Source organism: Lycorma delicatula, chromosome 5, assembly GCF_047948215.1.
Source record: "Lycorma delicatula isolate Av1 chromosome 5, ASM4794821v1, whole genome shotgun sequence".
In the NCBI taxonomy this organism is placed as follows: Eukaryota; Metazoa; Arthropoda; class Insecta; order Hemiptera; family Fulgoridae; genus Lycorma; species Lycorma delicatula.
In genome coordinates this window covers 83,915,300-83,934,961 of record NC_134459.1, presented here as the reverse complement: position 1 = coordinate 83,934,961, position 19,662 = coordinate 83,915,300, and the positions used below count along the sequence as shown (strand labels likewise).

Below are 19,662 nucleotides of genomic sequence, written 5' to 3'. Positions count from 1 at the left end.
TACTTTTAGTAATAATTAATATCGTGATTTTTAGTAGTTTTTAACTTGAAGAATACCATTTTAGGAATAAAACTAGACATCTTAATCCTTCCTTCTTTATTCATAATACATTTATACCTCTTATCATAGGCTATACCTATGTCATGTATTCATAACATGTTGCATCATGAAAAATCAACATCTACCTAATCATATTTCATGATTCAACCATGGCTTTACATATTGTATGTTTAATAGATATGTCAACATATTTATTTATTTTATATTTTATCTCATATAAAATGCACCAGAATTTTTAAGTAATTATAAAGATCCATTTTTATGGTTCTAATTTTGATTTTATTAATTTTAAGAACATTTCCTTAATCATTCATTTTCAGATTTATCAAATTTTAAATAAACGATTAACAGTATTAAATAGAATAAATAACATGAGTTATTATACGATTGTTTGTAATAAAATGATAGGCAATTTTATTTTTTATTCATAATTCAATATTTTTATCACCCTTCATAATTTTTTTATATGTAATATGATAACAGTTTAAAACCAATAAAAAAAGAGAATGGTAAGTTAAATAAAATGAACTAAGAATAGTTCTGTAATCAGTACAAGGAATTCAAAGAAACTTCAGAAAGCACTTCACTTAAAGAGAAAAATCTGAAAATAATAAAAAGTGTGGATTAAAATTAATAAAAAAATAATTTTATACTTTTAGAATAAACAACTAATGATAATAATTACATTTAGTTATTTAATCATTTACAAACTGAAATAAATATTTCTGGGTAACTGTGTGGACACTTTAGGGAAAAATAAATAAAAAGAAGTGCAAAACAACAAAGATAATTAAACATATTAAGTAGAGTAAAATAAGATTAGTAAAAAATTGTTGCAACATACAAAAAAAAATTAGAGAAAAGTTTTGGAAAAATAAATCAAAGTGTGCTTATACAAGAAGTACAGATGGAAATCCATTATTAGGGAGACTAAGAAAGACCCAAGAGATAAAGAAATATGCAGAGGGCTCTATTCTGAAAAGATTAGTCATATATTCTTAAAAATTAATATTCATACCTCTATCAAAAGATACAACAGAACTTTTTTTCAAATAATTCCAACACAATTTTTCAACTTACAAGAAAGAGCCTTATTATTTTTTCATTACATTTTTAATAATTTATCAAACCATTTAAAAAATCTTCCCACCAATTTATTTAAAATACAATTATAAAATTTTCTTTTATAGAAACAATGAATTTTTAATTTATACTAATTTAAACCCTTATTTTCTGCATTTCGTTGAGTATATATATGTATTCAAAGAATTTTCATTAATGCTTTCTGAATTGTGAGTTATTATATAATTGTGAGTTATCTTCATGTATTTACCTTAACATTATTATTTCATGTGTCTATATTTTAAAAAACTAATGTAGGCTTTAATTATACCTATTTTTTATTTTACAATTAACTGTGTATTCTGCGATGCTACTCTGATCAAATTTTTCATCATATTTTCCCTTGATCCATCCATGCAAATGCTGAGGCTCTTCCTTTTTCATCCATGAAGTAACATATTCCATTCCTGATGTGCTCTACTCATATATGTTATTATGTACTGAATAAATTAAAAGATCTATTTATTTATTAAGGGTAAAATAATAAAATGTGATGTTGGAGATGGAAAAAGCAGTTAATAATGAAATTAGAGGAAACTTTATTTTAAAATTGGAGTTTAATAGAAGTTTAAAAAACTAAAACAAAAATATTGCCAAAGAAAAAGATAATATACCATTAGAATTACTGTCTTCTTTAGGAAAAAAGGGTTAAATGATTTATATATCATTAAATAGAGTTTATGAGACTGAGAAAGTATAAGATTTGATTTCCAATTTGAGACTGGAGAGCCTACATGGCTGGTCTAGTGGTTAATTCATCATCACAAATCAGCTGATTTCAAAGTCAAGAGCTCTAAGGTTCAAATCCTCATAAAGGCAGTTACTTTTATACGGATTTGAATATTAGATCGTGGATACCAGTGTTCTTTGGTGGTTGGATTTCAATTAACCATACATCTCAGGGATGGTTGAACTGAGACTGTACAAGACTACACTTCACTTACACTCATACATATCATCCTCATTCATCTTCTGAAGTAATACCTGGTGATTCCCAGAGGCTAAACAGGAAAAAATGAAAGAAAAGTTCTTTGTGTCAATGACATGTTTAGTGGTGTTCTACTAGGTAAGCTACTCAGGTCCATGTAAAATCTCAACCTGAGGTTGACAAGTTCTTTTTGTTGCTTTTCAGTCTATCTGAAACTAATTTTATAGAACATTTACTCTAATCTGCAAATAACATAAACAATTATTCTTCGGTCTAAATGTTATTCAAGTGTTTCTGCTTGTCTTACCTGTGAGTTATACAAACATATTACCCATTTATATCTTTATACCTTGATTATTGTTCCAGCTGACAGTGTTAAAAAAAAATGTATTCTTGTTATATTCATAAAATATTCCGTTTCATAAAAAAAAAATTTTGAAAAAATAATATAAAAAAACAGGTCAAGAAATGCAGAATTATAAACATAACTAAATATTTTACATCATTTGTTCTCAAAGTGGGCAATAATGCTCCCTTGTGGGCACTGGAGGCCGTCAGAGCAGACAGTAGAAGCCCCACATAAAATTGGAGGCATTCAGGCAATCTAGGAAGCGATAGCTTATTAAAAAAATGCCAAAAATGATGTTTTCCTGATATTAAAACTAAAATTAAATACCTACTACACTAGTACAAATAATTAAAGGGACACTTATATTATATGATAAAAAATGATTGTATCCAAACTACTGTAACTTTGCAATGAAGAGGCTTAGAGGGATGAATAAAAAAAAATTAAAGCTTGAATACTTTACTTATTGACAGAACACAGAACTTCAGATTTCAATTTTAATAAAAATACTTTCAAATATGATTAAATACGCGTTTTAATTACTCTCATTTAAAACGTAAATTTCAACTCAGAAATAGGATATGCCACGTTTTAAAACTATAATTAGAATTGTTGTTTTTAAGAGTGTACCTTAAAAACAGCAATTGCAGTTATTTTTTTTAACAGATGGTAAGTTAAAAATTTTGAGGGCGCCAGAAAAGTTTTGATTCTCACTGCGAGTGGTGGGCAAAAAGGTTTGAGAATCAATGTTTTACATGATTATAAGTATTATTCTACATATCACTTAACAACCTCTTTTTTTTGTAGTGTTTTGTATACATTTATATTCATACAAATACTTAGTATACATAAAACACTTGCAAATAAGTTGAGAAATAATGAACACAGTTTTACTTCAACTGTCATGCATTACATAACAAAAATGTTAAAATAGTAATTGAAATGAATGAGTTCATAAGTTTATAGTAAAACTTATTTTATTTTAAAATTTATTTGTTATTATCAATATATGTGTATGATTTGTTACTTTCGTTATTGCATTCATAATATAGTTATGAATAATATTGCACCATAATATAGTTAATGGTGTTTAATATTATTGTTAATTGTCACAGAATTCTAAATTCTTAGAAAGATCTATGCTAAACGGTAATTGAGATTAATTTGTAATTAGAAACAGAATTTTTTTTTTTTAATTTAAAGCTAGATGCATATTTAAATATATAATAAATTATTATCATTTATTAGACACAGGAGTACTAGAAAATGTAAATGTACAAAAAAAATAATTAATTTTAAAAAAATGTCTATAGTGAGCCTGAGCCTTCCAGGGCCTAGCTGTAAGGCATGTTTGAAAATGGCAATGTTCAGTAATGCAGAACAGTTAATAAAACCTTGGTATGCTAACTATATTGTATGTATATAAACACATATCATATAGTTATATCATATGTAATATGTGTAATATGGTTATATGTAAATATAAATTTTCATTTAAAAAATGTGTCATTAAAAGATAAGGTAAAAAATTCTATGTCAACTTGTAAACCTATATTTATCTTTTCATTTCCTAACTTACTTATTGTTACGTCAAAATTTAAATAAAACTGTTCCCATGACAAGAAAAGTTAACAAAAATCTTAAATATTCTTTAAATTTAATTAAATTGTATCTTTAGTAATATACATGATCTTGATAGCTGATAGCAACTGCGATCTATATATATAAAAATGTTAAGTTCGTTTGTGTACGGCTTCAAAAACTCAAAATGTTCTGCACCGATTGAGCTCAATTTTTAGCACGATATATAACCCGCATCAAAGATTGTTTTCATCTATTTTTAATAAATCTTTTAATTTGGAAATGTAAACAAAGGAAAACCAATCAGATCAATGCAAGAGGGCCGCTGTCAAACACAACGACCAAATTTCTTTGAATTATATTTAACAGCTAAAACATTGTATTTTTTTTTTTTAAACACGATAAAAAAAAATTTTAGCACGATATATAACCCACATCAAAGATTGTTTTCATCTATTTTTAATAAATCTATCTACGTATTTTTAATTAGTACAGTTTTTTAATAAATAAGAGGCTAATAAATCAGATGGAAATGTAAATAAAGGAAAACCAATCAGATCAATGCAAGATGGCCGCTGTCAAACACAACGACCAATCACAAAGAGCCCGTATGGCCGTTGCCAATGTAAACAAAATCACAACTGATTAAGTAACAAATTTCTTTGAATTAAATTTAACACCAAAACAAAAAGAAAAGCCACCAAGAAGGATGATTACAGTAAATAAATTAAAACACCCAACTTTCGTATAGCCCAGATAGACTTAAGACTATGCAAACAAAAAAAGTCGAAATAACCAAATACACAGAAAATAATATCCCTACATAATGACCAAAAAATCCTTTGTTAGGTTATTTTTTTTACATATATATGACCAAACAATCGTTTTTTGGTCATTTAGCGTTCTTTGCTATGTAAACGCAAATAACAAAATTCACAAATAGTAACACTGAAACCACACAACTAAGTATTCGTTTTTTTTTTTCTAACCTCCGAAACCACAGTTATGCATTGCTTCAGATGATGATATGAATGATTTATAGCGTATGAAAATGCCATGCCTGACCGGGATTCCAACTCGGAACCACCGGATTAAAGACCGAGACGTTACCACTCGCGCTACGGAGGCCGGCAAACATAATCGTTAGGAACCGAATAAAAACACGACTTACCCATATGGCGTTGTGTGTCAAACCAATTTTATACGGACTATAATTACTTTTAATACGCGAAACCCTTTGCAATGATTGAACATTAACTTAAACCTCTTCAAAAATTATTCCTTTTGAACTAAGCCACATTTTGATATCATTGTTTTTCTATAACACGGCTGGAATTCTTTTCGTTTAATGATAAGAAGCGTTGTCGAAGACAATAACCGAATTCTCTTCCAAAGGACATAATACACCGCTAAACTATTTCTAAATAATTCAAATTCGTGTAATTTTTTTACGAATCGCGTTTTTATCAAAATCTTACCTTTTTCTCAATTGACCTGCGGGGTTTTGTTTTCTTTAGAGACCGTAATTCATTAGTAGATTCATACTCGAGAATCACGTTGTACACTGAAGCAGTACAACTTCTACTTACGTTAACAGTTTATTAACATCTGAAATCAACGCAGTTTGATTATTCTGTAATTTGTAAGCATTATTCGGCTTTTGTAAGCATTTAAAATGATGTGTTTTTTCGCACGACTAAAGGGATTTTTTTCGCAGTCCACAAATCTTTTATATATAAAAATGTTAAGTTCGTTTGTGTACGCTTCAAATACTCAAAATGTTCTGCACCGATTGAGCTCAAATTTTAGCACGATATATAACCCGCATCAAAGATTGTTTTCATCTATTTTTCGCATCAGTCACATACCCGCGACCGCGAGAAAACAGTTTTTTTAACGGTCAGCTGTGTACCAGTGACCGCGCCATCTGCCGGAAGCGAGGGGAACACTCGCCATACTAGCTAACGATAACCGCAGTCACATGTGAAACAATACCTGTTCCCAATTACATTGTTTATTAACAACAAAAAAAAAACGTATCCACTTGTATCTGATTCAGATTATTATACAATCTGAATTAAATATTCACTTTAATCGAGGTACTTTTGTGTGATCGTGTCGTGATTGAGCTGCGCCTTTCACCAAGCCCTGAATTTATTAGAAAACGACCAACAGTGGGATATATGTATTAATGGCGCGTGCAACACTGCACATCCAAACCAAATTCGCGCATTATTCGCAATTATATTGACCGCTTGCTTCCCTTCATCTCCCACAGAGTTATGGGAAAGATATCGATCGCATATGGCTGAGGATATTTTACATAGTGTACGCCTAGAAAATACCAATATGACCATGGAATTTACAGAAGGCATTTACAACGAAGCATTGATAAATATTGAAGACAAGTGCTTAGCTATTGCAAATAAAGTTCTTAGTCAATTGGGAATGCCAGCACCCACCCGAGCTGCGATTGCTTCATTTGATGTGGATTTACGCCGTGAACAGAGTTACAACATTGGTGATCTTCAGTCATATGTCCCATCAAACATTCCCAAATTAACGCGTGAACAGAAAGGCATTTATGATCGCATAATGCAAATGATAAATGACGGAGTTTGGGGCCCTTCTTCTTGGATGCGCCAGGGAACTGGGAAAACATTCCTCATTAGATTGATTCTAGCAACGGTTCGATCAAAAAATGACAATTATCCTGTTGCGGAATATTAATCAGCCAAAACTCTGCAACGGCACGCGACTTGCAGTTAAGAAATTGATGAATAACGTAGTGGAAGCAACGATTTTAACGGGGCCTTTCAAAGATGAAGATCTCCTCATTCCTCGAATACCCATAATCCCGACCGATACACCATTTTAATTTAAAAGATTGCAATTCCCAATTCGATTGGCATTTGCAATCACAATCAATAAAGCTCAAGGTCAATCTTTCGAATTGTGTGGTTTACATTTAGATGCGGATTGCTTCTCACATGGGCAACTGTATGTTGCGTGTTCCCGAGTCGGCAAACCAGATAGCCTTTATATCTACGCAGACAGTGGAAAAACAAAAAATATTGTATATCCACAAGTATTGCAAAATTAAACTTCTATGAAACGTATGCTTTGTTTTGTTTCTCATTTCTCATCCATGCAACCACAATGTACCACAGCGAAGCGTGGCGGGTAGAGCTAGTATATATATATATATATATATATATTGTTTAACCGATTAATAAAAAGTAATATAAAACTAACTTGATATATATTAATACTACAAATTCTAGCCCCCTCTTTTATAACACAAAGATAGCCATTACTTCTTGTATATGTTTACAGTGATTAATTTATTTAAAATTTAAAAAACACGTTTTACAAATAACTGGATCTACTGTTCATTACTATCATGTAAACACAGACTTTTTTATGTGCATGTAGCATCTACAAATCATTTGCTACATAAAAAATAATCCTGAATTTTTTTTGCATCTCCATTTAATATGTGCTCAAATAATTTCCATTATCGGCTTTTGAATTGCGATTTATTTTCCAGATTTTTTATATATTTACTATCTTCATGCATTTATTTTAGTATTATTTCATATGTTTATATTTTAAATAACTAATATGTGTATTTAACTACATCTATTTATACTTTATATAATTATTGTGTACTTTGTGCTGATGCTCTGATCAAGGATTTACAACAGTTTTCCTTGAGGCATCCAAGTAAAGGCTTGGGTTTCTTTTTCCGAAGAGTAGCTAGCAACTGATGTGATGAGATTAATGTATTACATTCCGATCAGAACAAAGAACTTATTTCTTTACAGTACCGTATGCCAAATTAAAAGAACTGGTTTAATTCGTACTGCGGGTATCGTGCAGAGAGTCATTGCTGTAACATAACCAGATTATAAATAGTATTAACGTATCAAAATACTTCATACTTTTTTCAGTAAAGTCATACCTCATCAATTATATAAACCATTACGAATTTTTATTTCGAAAACGATCTATTATAAATCATATAAGGCAAGATTTAGTTTAGAAGGGGAAATAGGTCATCAACCGGCCGCGGTAACTAACCGCCGTCAACTAACTTTTTTGTTGTAAATATATATCAATTGGAAAATTGACTATGATACTATGATTAGCATATTATACAACTAAAAACCATTAAAACGGGTAACCAAACGATGAATAGCTGTTTGGTCAAGCCTGCAACTACTTTATTTTTATACCTGTAATTTATATTGAACAGAGTTGATGGTTGGTGATCATTGTTTTGTAGGGTCGGATTATCGCCTTAGGGTCACTAAGCCGACTTTTCGAACTGAACTCTATAACTACAACAAAAAAGAGAAAGTTGGAATAGTTACATTTTTTGTTATAATGAAATCTTAAAAGTCGGTCGCTTGTCGGTTAGTGTTAATTTTGCTACATTTATGGTAACAGCTGCACAGGTTTGTTTAAGGTTTTATATTTTTTTACGTTTTTACAACCAGTAAAACCAATCACTTACTGGAAAAAATTATTTTGAACACAAAACTTAAGTTTTTATTAGTGCTAATTCTCCACGCTTCTGTACGGAAACCATTTTTTTTCTTAGTGGTTATTTTTATATATCTAAGTTATTCTTATGAAATGATTCATATTAAATATAAAAAAATTACATTTTTTTTGCATAAAAATAATAGAAAAAAAAAATGAATTTAAATCAATAACTCATCAAAAAGAAATCCTAACTGTTTTATCTATTATTTTTATACAACTTTTTCTATTTTAGGATTCTCCAAATTTTTATCTACTAGATTATCCCAAGATAACTTGTTATTACTGTTGACTATTGAAATGACATTAATGTTACTTCTGATCCCCTTAACTAGCTAACCAAAAATTACTTAATTTTTCCCCTTCTTTTTGCAATGTTTTATCATTGCAATTATTATGGCACAAAACATTTACTTTTATATTTTCTCAGTTTTCTTATCAATATTTCTGTAAAAGTCTATTATTTGTTATCAGAATGAATTTTTATCATTTACTAACTCTAAATTTGTTTAATGTTCTACATTATTTATTTATATGTTTAAATTTTTTTGTCTAATTTTTATTGAAATATTGAGGGTTTCTGGCATCTACAATTAAAATGGTTTGTTTTTCTTTCTAATTTTAGGCTTAAGAATAAAAAATATAATTTATTTTCTGCTTTTCATTTTGTAAAATTAAAAAATTAGATAGAATTTAATTTTTACATGATAGATACATGCTCAATTGAAGGTAATAAGTCTAAAATCCAACAAACAGAAAATTATTTCAGGTAGATAATGCATATTTTAAAATGCAAAGAAATTTACCTCTTAAGCTGCACAGACCTTAGTGGTTATACACAATACTGTTATGTTAAATTAATGATTAATTATGTTTGTTGGGAGCTAGGGTTTCCATATATTCGAGTTTCTTGCAGCATGCTTGGATTTTTAAATTTCTTTTGACTCTAACCTGGTGTCCTGAAGAATGGATGGGGTTTTGATTACAATTTAATTTGATTCACAACTTTTTGCCCCTATATTGTTTTGTAATAATTTTAAATTTATTATGGCCAGTTTTTTTTAGTAAAAGTAGTGAGAACTGATCAGATATAATTTATTACATCAAAAATAAATAATCTTGAGTACAGAACAGTTTTGTTCCATTTTGTACACAAATGTTACCTCAGAAGTCTGAAATGACAAATAAATTATTATAGAAGAATTTTTGCTTTTTTATTCAAATTCAGCAGAGTAATTCTTGGGCAGATTATATTACATATTTTATTTATATATATATATATATATACACACATAAATCATTGATCATTGGGCTTATAACTAATTCTGGTTGGAATTGAGGTATCACATACCCTAATTTACCTTTCTAACTGTTTTAACTGCATTTAAAATGGTATAGAGATATTTTATTTACGTGTTACAATTATTTTTATTCCCTTTAATAAATTTTAGTTGAGTTTCAAGCAATAAAACTAAATATTTCTACACTTCTGTGAAATTTATTTTATTGTTTCTAGACTCTTGATGCATATGGGTTAATTAGCAAATACATAAATCATTGAAATAACAAAAATATAAGAAAGACATTCTTACCTTTATTATTTTTTTATTTCATGTTGTGTAATGTTATTTTAGAGGTACTATTATTATTTTTGTTGTTGTTTTTTTATTTATATGAAGCAGTATTATGAAATAAAAAGGAATGAATTTTCAAGATACAAAAAAGTGCTGCCAAATCATGTTTGTGGTCCAGTCCATAAGTATAAATCATGTAGACTGATATTTAAAAAAATTTCAATGTTAATTTATCGTTTAAAACTTATCCTTATGTTTATATTTATGAATGTGCAATCTTGTTAAAAGAATAGTTACCTATTCTCAAAGAATAAGAATATCCACCAATAATTTAATCCAATACAAAGCAGACAACAGAACGTTTTTCATGTAACTCAACACATTATTTCATTTTATGAAAAAGGCTTTACATGCCTCTATTATCATTTTTATTTAATTACTCACCCATTTAAAAAAAATCTTTCCACCAATTAATTAAAAAATAAAAATAACAGATTTTTTTTCACAGAATTAATATTACTCTGACAATGAATTTTTAAATAATGTTAATTAAAAAATGTTTAAAGAAACCATGATTTTTCCACATATCCGTTCAGTGTGTACATAATTTTCAATTTTGCTCAAATAATTTCAATATCCATACACTTTCAAAACTTTTAATGCTCAAATAATTTCAATATCCATACACTTTCAAAACTTTTAATGCTCAAATAATATTCATTAACATTTTCAGAATTGTGACTTATTTTTTAATTATGTTTTATATTTCTTATCTTCAGATATTAACTACAATGTTATTTCATGATTCTATATTTAAAAATTCTGATGTGGACACCACATGGACTTCCTTGTTTGACTATTAAATTACATATACACATTTTTTTCTGCACTTCCTTTAAACTGATTTCATTTCAAAGTGAGATATGATCCTTCCATTCTTTAATAAAGAATTTTTTTTTCATATTTTTTTGTTATTATTAAATTATTATTTGTTGTAAAAATTTGTTTACAATTACAGGTAAATAATTATTAATAAATCAATATTAAATTAAAAAAAGAGTTAAAAAAAAGAAAAGGAAATGAAGTCGGATTAGAACTTTTCCCTTGTAAGATCTAAATTTTTCATTAATTAAAATTCTATTTGGCTATAACTCTGGAACTATTGAAAATAAGTGTCACTTATGATATATTGTTGAAAAGTTCTCAATGAGACCTTATTGCTGCAGTTAAGAAAAAGTCCAAAATCCAATTTCTTTTTGAATTTTGGGCTTTTTTGGCACTTTTGGTCCAGTAATTGCAATGAAAAGGGGAGGTACACAACTAGATGTTATAACAGTCCTAAATCCAAAATTTCAACATTCTACATCTAATCGTTTTTGAGTTATGTGAGATACGTACGTACAGACGTAACGCCGAAACTAGTCAAAATGGATATTTTCATTTATATCTAAAAACCGAAATTTTTCGCTATCACAATACTTCCTTTACTTCGAACTTCGAAGTAAAAAATTAATATTGACTTTAATCACATCTATTACTTCCTTGTATGAAGTAAAGTAAGCATTGCGATCGATTAGCCGTAGTATGTTGAAATTTTGGATTTAGGACTGTTGTAGTAACATCTAGTTGCGCACCTCCCCTTTTGATTGCAATCAACTGAACCAAAAGTGCCCAAAATCCAAAAAAAAAAAATGGATTTTGAACTTTTTCTTAACTGCAGTATGCTTTCATTGAGAGCTTTTCAACAATATATCATAAGTGGTAGTTATTTTCATTGGTTTCAGATTTATGGCTAAATAAAATTTTAATTAATGAAATATTTGGATCTTACAAGGGAAGGCTTGTAAGTCAAATCAGACTTAATCTCCTTTTTTCTTAATTTTTTTTTTAATTTAAATATATAGATTTAATAATTATTAACATGTGACTGTAAAAAAATTTTGCAATAAATAATAATTCAGTAATAAAAAGAAAAAAATTATGAAGAAAAATCAGAAGTTATTAGTAAAATAAAATTTTATCTACTTTTAAAAATGTATATATGTAATTTAATAAGCATTATTACATATGTGTATATGTAATAGATTTGGTAAAACATTGATTATTTAATATTAATTGAAAACTATAATTTTGAATGTTATTATTTTTGGACTTTAGTTTAATTTTATTTAATTATTCTAGAATTTTTGTTTAACTTTATCTACATTAAAGTTAACTACAGAGTGACTGAAAAACAACATATCCTCACAAGAACAACATATACACTAAGGCATACATGCCCGATCTTTAATAAACTGCAAAAAATTCTTATCTTTTAGTTCATTACTCCTCGATAGTGTCAGACAATATTCTCCCTAAGCCAAGAGTTGATCAGTTCGTTTATTATTTTTTTTGTTGCCAAATCATTTAATCACTCTTTGGTTTGATACAGTTCTTCTGATCTTAATTTGTGTACACATTCTCTAGTTTTCAAATTTTCTTTCTATTTATATTCATCATCCTCTTTTTATTTTTTCATCATTCATCTTTATATTCTTTCCTTGGTCTTAATATTTTCTTCCTCTTTATATTTATCATCTCTTAATTTTTTTATTCTTCCCTTGATCTTAACATTTTCTTCCCCTTCATATTTATCTTCTTGTCATTTTTTTGAGATACATTTCTTCATATTATCTTTCTTTTTCTGGTATGATTGTTTCTTTTTCATTTTTAATTATTCACCAAATAATCCAATAATAAAAACTGTATTTTACAACGTAAGGTCGAAATTAACATTTGTAACCAGTATACAGGAGTTCACTTAACAGAATAGTTTAATTATTAATTTTTATTTATACAACACACCAGAATTCTAAAACTTTTGTTTATCAGCAACTCATGAAGGTACGAATAATACTGATCTAGAAATACAAGTAATAAAGGGACTTTTACTCTATCCTAATATTTCATGTAAGATCGTTAGAATTAATAATTTCATAAATATTTGTTGTTAATAAAAAATATATTTCAGCAATTTTGTAACTTTCTACTTTATTAAAGAACTGGAGGATCATATCTAACTTTCAAATGAAATAAGTTTAAATGAAGTGCAGCAAAAAATGTGTATATGTAATTTAATAGGTGTGCAACGGAAGTCATGTAATTTCAACATCAGATTTTTTTATGATCTGCTCTCATTAAGGTTTTACTACGGTTTCCTTTGATCCAACCAGGCTAATGTTAGGATAGTTCCTTTTGTTATCTTTAGAGTAGGATATCTGCTCAGAATATTTAATTGTAAATATCATAGCATTAAAAAAAGAAAATAATTTGAAATTAATGGAAACTAATAATAATATTAACAAAATAAATTTATAAATATAGAACTAATTAATAGAAAGGGAAATTTCAGAATGACGTATTTTGCCTGTAAACTGGCAGAACTGATAATATAGTAGATAAGATTAGCCACTCTAATCTACCACAGTAGACAAAAGAATTTAAAAATTTGACAATATAAAGTTACTTTTGCTTGTTTATGTAATTTAATTATATAAATTTTTAAATATTTGTCTACATACATCATAAACTGAAAAGTTAGTTTGTTCTTAAACTTATAATATCATACATATTACCCATTTATATTTATGCACTTTGATTGTGATTTAAACAAACATTTTTTACTAATGGTTTTTTTTTTAACTTACTCAGTAATTGTTTTATTTTATCATTTATTTATTTTATAATCACAGATAGAAATACTCATGTAATAGTTTTTGTAATTATTTATAAAATTTTTGTCAATTTTTTTTATTAATTTTAAATTTTGTTTTTTTTTTAAATATTTATATTTAAGTAATTTCTTATTATATACTGATAATGATTGTTTAACAATTGAAATTCACATCTAGTTTCAGAATTTATCTTTTGTAAACAGTTTTTAATTGTTCTGTATTTATTAATTTATTAGATATTTTTATAAATAATTTCTTGATGATTATTTAATGAAATACAATATTGATTGGTTGGCAAAAAAAATCACATACATTAATCATTTTTGTTTTATTTGTGACCATGACATTTTTTTTTTTTAGATTACAATTTCTGTTAATGAAAATGGCTCCAACATACAAACTAACATATTTTAACATAACTGCTCTAGGAGAACCAATCAGATTCCTACTATCATATTTAGGAATTAATTTTGAAGACAACAGACTTGAAGATGAGCAATGGCCTTCCATTAAAAAGAGTAAGTAAATAATAATAATTTTAAGCTTACATTGTGAAAAATGTGTGTGTGTGTGTGTGTGTGTGTGCATGCACAGAGAGAGAGAGTGAGTGTGTGTGTGTGTGTGTGTGTGTGTGTGTGTGTGTGTGTGTGTATGAGGGGCATGTTAGTGATACAAGTGCATTCATGTGCTTTTTACAAGGCATAATATTATTTTTTCTATTTTTTTAGCTGTGCCATTTGGTAAAGTTCCTGTTCTTGAAATTGATGGAAAACAGTTGCACCAATCTGTTGCAATTGCAAGATATCTCGGTAAGAAAGCTGGATTAGCTGGAAAGACTGAATATGAAGATCTAATGATCGATATCGCTGTCGATACTACTGCTGACTTCCGTCAAGGTACTGAATTTCTGAGATTCGTTTGGCTAGTATATAATAAAAAAAATCTGCCAATAAAAAATTAGTAGTTTTAGGATGATAATTGCATCATTGCAGTAATTTTTTTTTCTTATCAACTGATTGTAAAAAGTGTAAAATTTCCTGTGTATTTATCTATTGGTTTTGAATGATAATAATCGCATAGATAATAATTAAATGAAAATTGATTTAAACATAAGATTATAAATTTCAATAAAACAAAAATAAATTTTAAACAATTTTACACATCTGAACACTAGGAAAAATTTTTTTTTTTAATTATAAAAAAGGTTTACTATTTTATGAAATTAAAAAAAAAATAGATAAATAAATAACTGATTATTATATTCAAGTAAAATATTAAATAAAGAAAAGGAAATTCCTTTGCCTACTTTTATTAGTTTTATTTAAGGTATTATGTCAGTGAATTAAACTGCATTGCATTTCCTCTTAAGTATACTTTAGTCTTAGTAATTCAGAAGGTTTTGTAACAAATTTTATGCAGTATTTGTTATGGTCATTATTCACCAATATTGCCAATGCCACATATTGAAGGTGCAATTTACTTAGAAAAAATATTTATTGATAAAAATGATTTGAATTAAATTCTATTATATTTATTTTGTATAAATTTAGTACAGATTATTTTATAAACTTTTTAAAATAAGAATGCTTGACATCCTCATTCATTTCTGAGGTTGATATTACTACTGTTTAAACCACTCAGCAACTAATTGTTTTTAACTTCTTATTTTTAATGAAAAAAGCTATGCTAAAAAATGACGCATTTATTATTAATTGTACAAAATATATAAGAAACAAAATGTTTTTTTTTTTTAATATTAAAAGCCATGATTCACTTTCTAAATAACTGGAAATATGATTCTATATTTTTAAACTAGAGTCCAGTTTCTATCCCAGCAGTATGGCAGATGGCATTATTAATGGCATTCATCTTATAATGATTAGAGGTCATTGACAAGGTGGTAAACTACAATACCACATATTACAAAAAAGGGGTGAAATCACCCTTTTCCTTATCCTAGATACTTTCTTTCCATTATTGGTTTTGTAGGTGCAGGTCTGACCCTATTATAATATTCTCCAAGTCAAAAATGCAAGAACTAAAGAGCCAGTATATCCATGGTATCTGATAGTGCTGATGCACTGTAGACCACCTCAGGGACTCTGTTTCTAGTCCAGCGCTGCACAACAACCCTAATCATTGAAATACTTATCAAGTTAATATTATCTAGTGTTTATCATTGCTAACATAAATCTATTTACAATAATTTACTATCTAGTTAACAATAAGTTATAGTTATTAGTTATTGTTATTATCTAGTTAACAATAATCTATTTCATTTCTAAATTATTTATTCTTACATGTGACACATGTAAAGAGCCATCTATAATTCAAGTGACATAATATCAAAAAGCTAATTATGACATTAGTCAACATTTCTTGTTCTGTATATTGTTTACTTTACAATCAATCCCTGTGGTAAGTAGAATGAAGCTGTAAGGGAAAATACATTTATAGAGGCTCACTTCTTGATAAATACAGATTGGGTGAGTAGTCAACTGTCAATTATGTCAGTTGGCCAAACATAAAATGTTTATTAAAAATTCCTTTTTTACAGCAATTGCTAGCTGGCATTATGATGAAGATGAGAATTCTAAAGCAAAGAAATATGAACCTTTGATGAAAGATACTGTACCATTTTATTTGGAAAAAATCGATAATCTTATAAAAGAAAATGGTGGATACCTCGCAAATGGAAAAGTAAGTAATTACCTTAATTATTATTATCCTTTACTTCCTTTATTATTATTATCCTAACTTCCTATACTTCCTTTATTATCCTTTCCTTTATTATTATTACTATTATTTTTTTTTTGTATTCATTTCACACAAATTGACAACAATCACTTCATCTGATAAAAATTTTTTTTTTTGTTTTTTTTTAATTTCCATTTACTTGACTTTGATTTACTTTTCATTTTATGAGGCTTCTGTACTTTCTACTCCAAAGAATATTAAGAGTTTGGAAAATTATTAAGAAAAAAAGCTTGTACAGAATATTCACAGTAATTACTTCCCTTAAACAAATTTGATCTTATTTTTGGTTCTGAGATTAGAGTACACAACAATTAAATTCTATCTACCTAAATCATGGTTTTCTGAACATCTAGATGATTTTCTGAATTGTGTTTGATGGTTTTTTGAGTGATTAAAAATACTTTTCAATTCTTTTTTATGTCTCAAACTCTTAGTCTGAATTTGCATTCTACATCCTCAATTACAGTTTATGTTATCTAAGAAAGTATGTTGACTCTCTCTCTTACCACATTCAACATTACCATATTACAAAAGCATTTCTGTACATTTTTTCCTTGTATAACTATTGTGTTGTTTTATTACTGTAGAGTACTTCTACTCCATACAAATATTTTAAAGAATTCTTTTCCAATTCCTTAATTTTAGTTTGATACCAGTAAATATTATTCGTGCATAAAAGCTTTCTTGGCTTATGTCACTCTGCATTTGATATTTTGTTTAATTCATCCATTTTTTTGTAATACTACTGCCTAAAAAGCCAAACTACAACTTTTGTTTTTCAGAACTCAAATTGTGTACTTCTGACTTAATTTTTAATTCATTACTCTACCTTTTGTTTCTTTTTGTTACTTTGATCTGGAAGTTAATACTCAGCACTCCATGTATAATGATTATATAAAAAAGACTTCTACTCTTCTGAGTTGCATTACAACTGATTTGTGTTATGTTTATACTTACATATTATAGTAAATAATGTACATTTTACATACAAAATGTGTAAAATTAAGAAACAAAAATAAACTTAAAATTTATTTTGTTAAGAATTCTCTATCATAACTTTAACCTACGAAAAAATCTTAGATAATATAATTAATCTCAGTTGTACTAAAAATAAAATGTAGGCTAACTCAAACTTAAATCATTAAGTATATTTAATTTACATTATTCCATTTTATTTTATTTATTTAAGCATAATTTAACTTATTTTGAATCCTGTTCAACACTTATGTCCAGAATAATGTTCAATAGCATTACACCTATATTATAATTAGTGAATAAATAATCCCCAATATTTAAAAGATTTTATTTTAACGACTTATATTTTAAAGATTTTATTTTATTTTAATGAAATGCTCAGTTTCATGCAGCTTGCTATATCTTTGTTTTATTCTTGTTTATCTTTAAAATGGAATTCCCCATCAATCGATTTCTATAATATTTTAGACATATAATTTATACAACTATTCATAAAATTTTATGCACCAAAGACACAAAGGCAAGGCTCTGTAAGCGAGTGCCTTGTGTCATCCCCCACTACTCCTTATAAAATTAGAGCATTTTTACTCAAATGAGAGTAGCCACAACTGTGATCAATGATATTCTAGAGCCTGTAGAAGTAAGAAGGATTCTCCTAAAAGTATAGATGGAAACGAAACACTAAAGATACAACCATGCTGAAATCCTACAGTAGTTTTCCAAAGAAGAAGGAATAAAGAGAAGTAAAGGTTTAGGGAGAGGAAAGGCACAATCAATCCACACAGAGACTTCCTCTGATCAAAACATTAGAGGTAGTTTGCCCAAAACTATCTTCAATATTCCAGGAGGAAAATAAAACCTTTACCACTCTGTAATTATGTAGTGTATCAGTGGTTCAGAAGAACTCGGACAAAATGGAAAAAGTAGTAGTCTTTTATTTTAAAAATAAACATTGTGTTTAAAATTATTATATTATTGTAAGATTTAATCAAAAATTTATTTTTATAGCTTTCTTGGGGTGACTTATACTTTGTTGCCACCATTGATTACTTGAATTTCATGCTCAAGTTTAATATTACTGAAAAATATCTGAATATCAAAGCTTTGCATAATAAAGTTGTCAACATCCCACAGATTAAAGCATGGATTGAGAAGCGTCCAAAAACTGTATAAATATATATTGGTAATGCATAAAATTGAGTATCATATAAATATATCTCAATATTTCTGTTTGGTGAAGTGTTTTAATTTGCATAGTAATATCTTATTAAATTTTGTGATTCATATATTTAAGTTTTATTAAAATAATTATAGTTTCATATTTTGTATTGTGTGTTAATTGTTACTCATATCAGTATTAGGTTACTAATGTGAAATAAAACAGTTGTATAATTTATTTGTTCATTTTAATTAAATATGGAATAAAATTCAATTAATCTGATTTGATATTGATACTTTAAATGTTTTATTTGATACTTTGAGTGAGACATACTTGTGAACATTAAAAAATAATTGCAATATTTATTCAAAATGTTGTTTACCATCTATGATATGTATTTTTTGAATGAAATAAACATAATTTCCTATGTGATTTTTGTTTTACATTTCTTTTTCCATTACTATTTTATAATTCCAGTTTTCAGAAAATTCTTCATTTATGGTAACCAAAACATATTAAAAAATAAGCAATTTTTCCATACCCTTTTTTTGTCTGCCTTGTTATTTTTATTTGTCACCAGGACTAGTATTATTTTATTATTCTATCAGTCAGATACAAAAGAACCAATTTGATGTAGTTTTTATTCAATTGTTAAAATATTGGAGAATTATCTAGAAGAGCTAAAACAGGAAGTAGAAAGTGATGACAAATAAATCTCAAAAATATTGATTTTAGAAGAAGCATTAATGTAATGCGAATATATATCGTAATGCGATATATATATATACATATATAATTATGTTTGTAAAATATATTTATATTTATGAATGTCCAATCTTCATTAAAACTGATTGTCACTTATTCTTAAAAAACTGAAATAGCAATATTCACTTCTA

General features: G+C 27.3%; 1 protein-coding gene and 1 pseudogene across 1 annotated transcript in view; one reads left to right on the top strand and one right to left on the bottom strand.

The window, feature by feature from the left end:
• The window catches only part of LOC142325148 (glutathione S-transferase-like), a 43,150-nt gene that overhangs the window by 11,046 nt on the left and 12,442 nt on the right, over positions 1-19,662 (bottom strand). The gene's annotated exons all lie outside the window — the stretch shown is intronic.
• LOC142325696 (uncharacterized) overlaps positions 13,609-19,662 on the top strand; it is a 49,734-nt pseudogene continuing 43,680 nt past the window's right edge.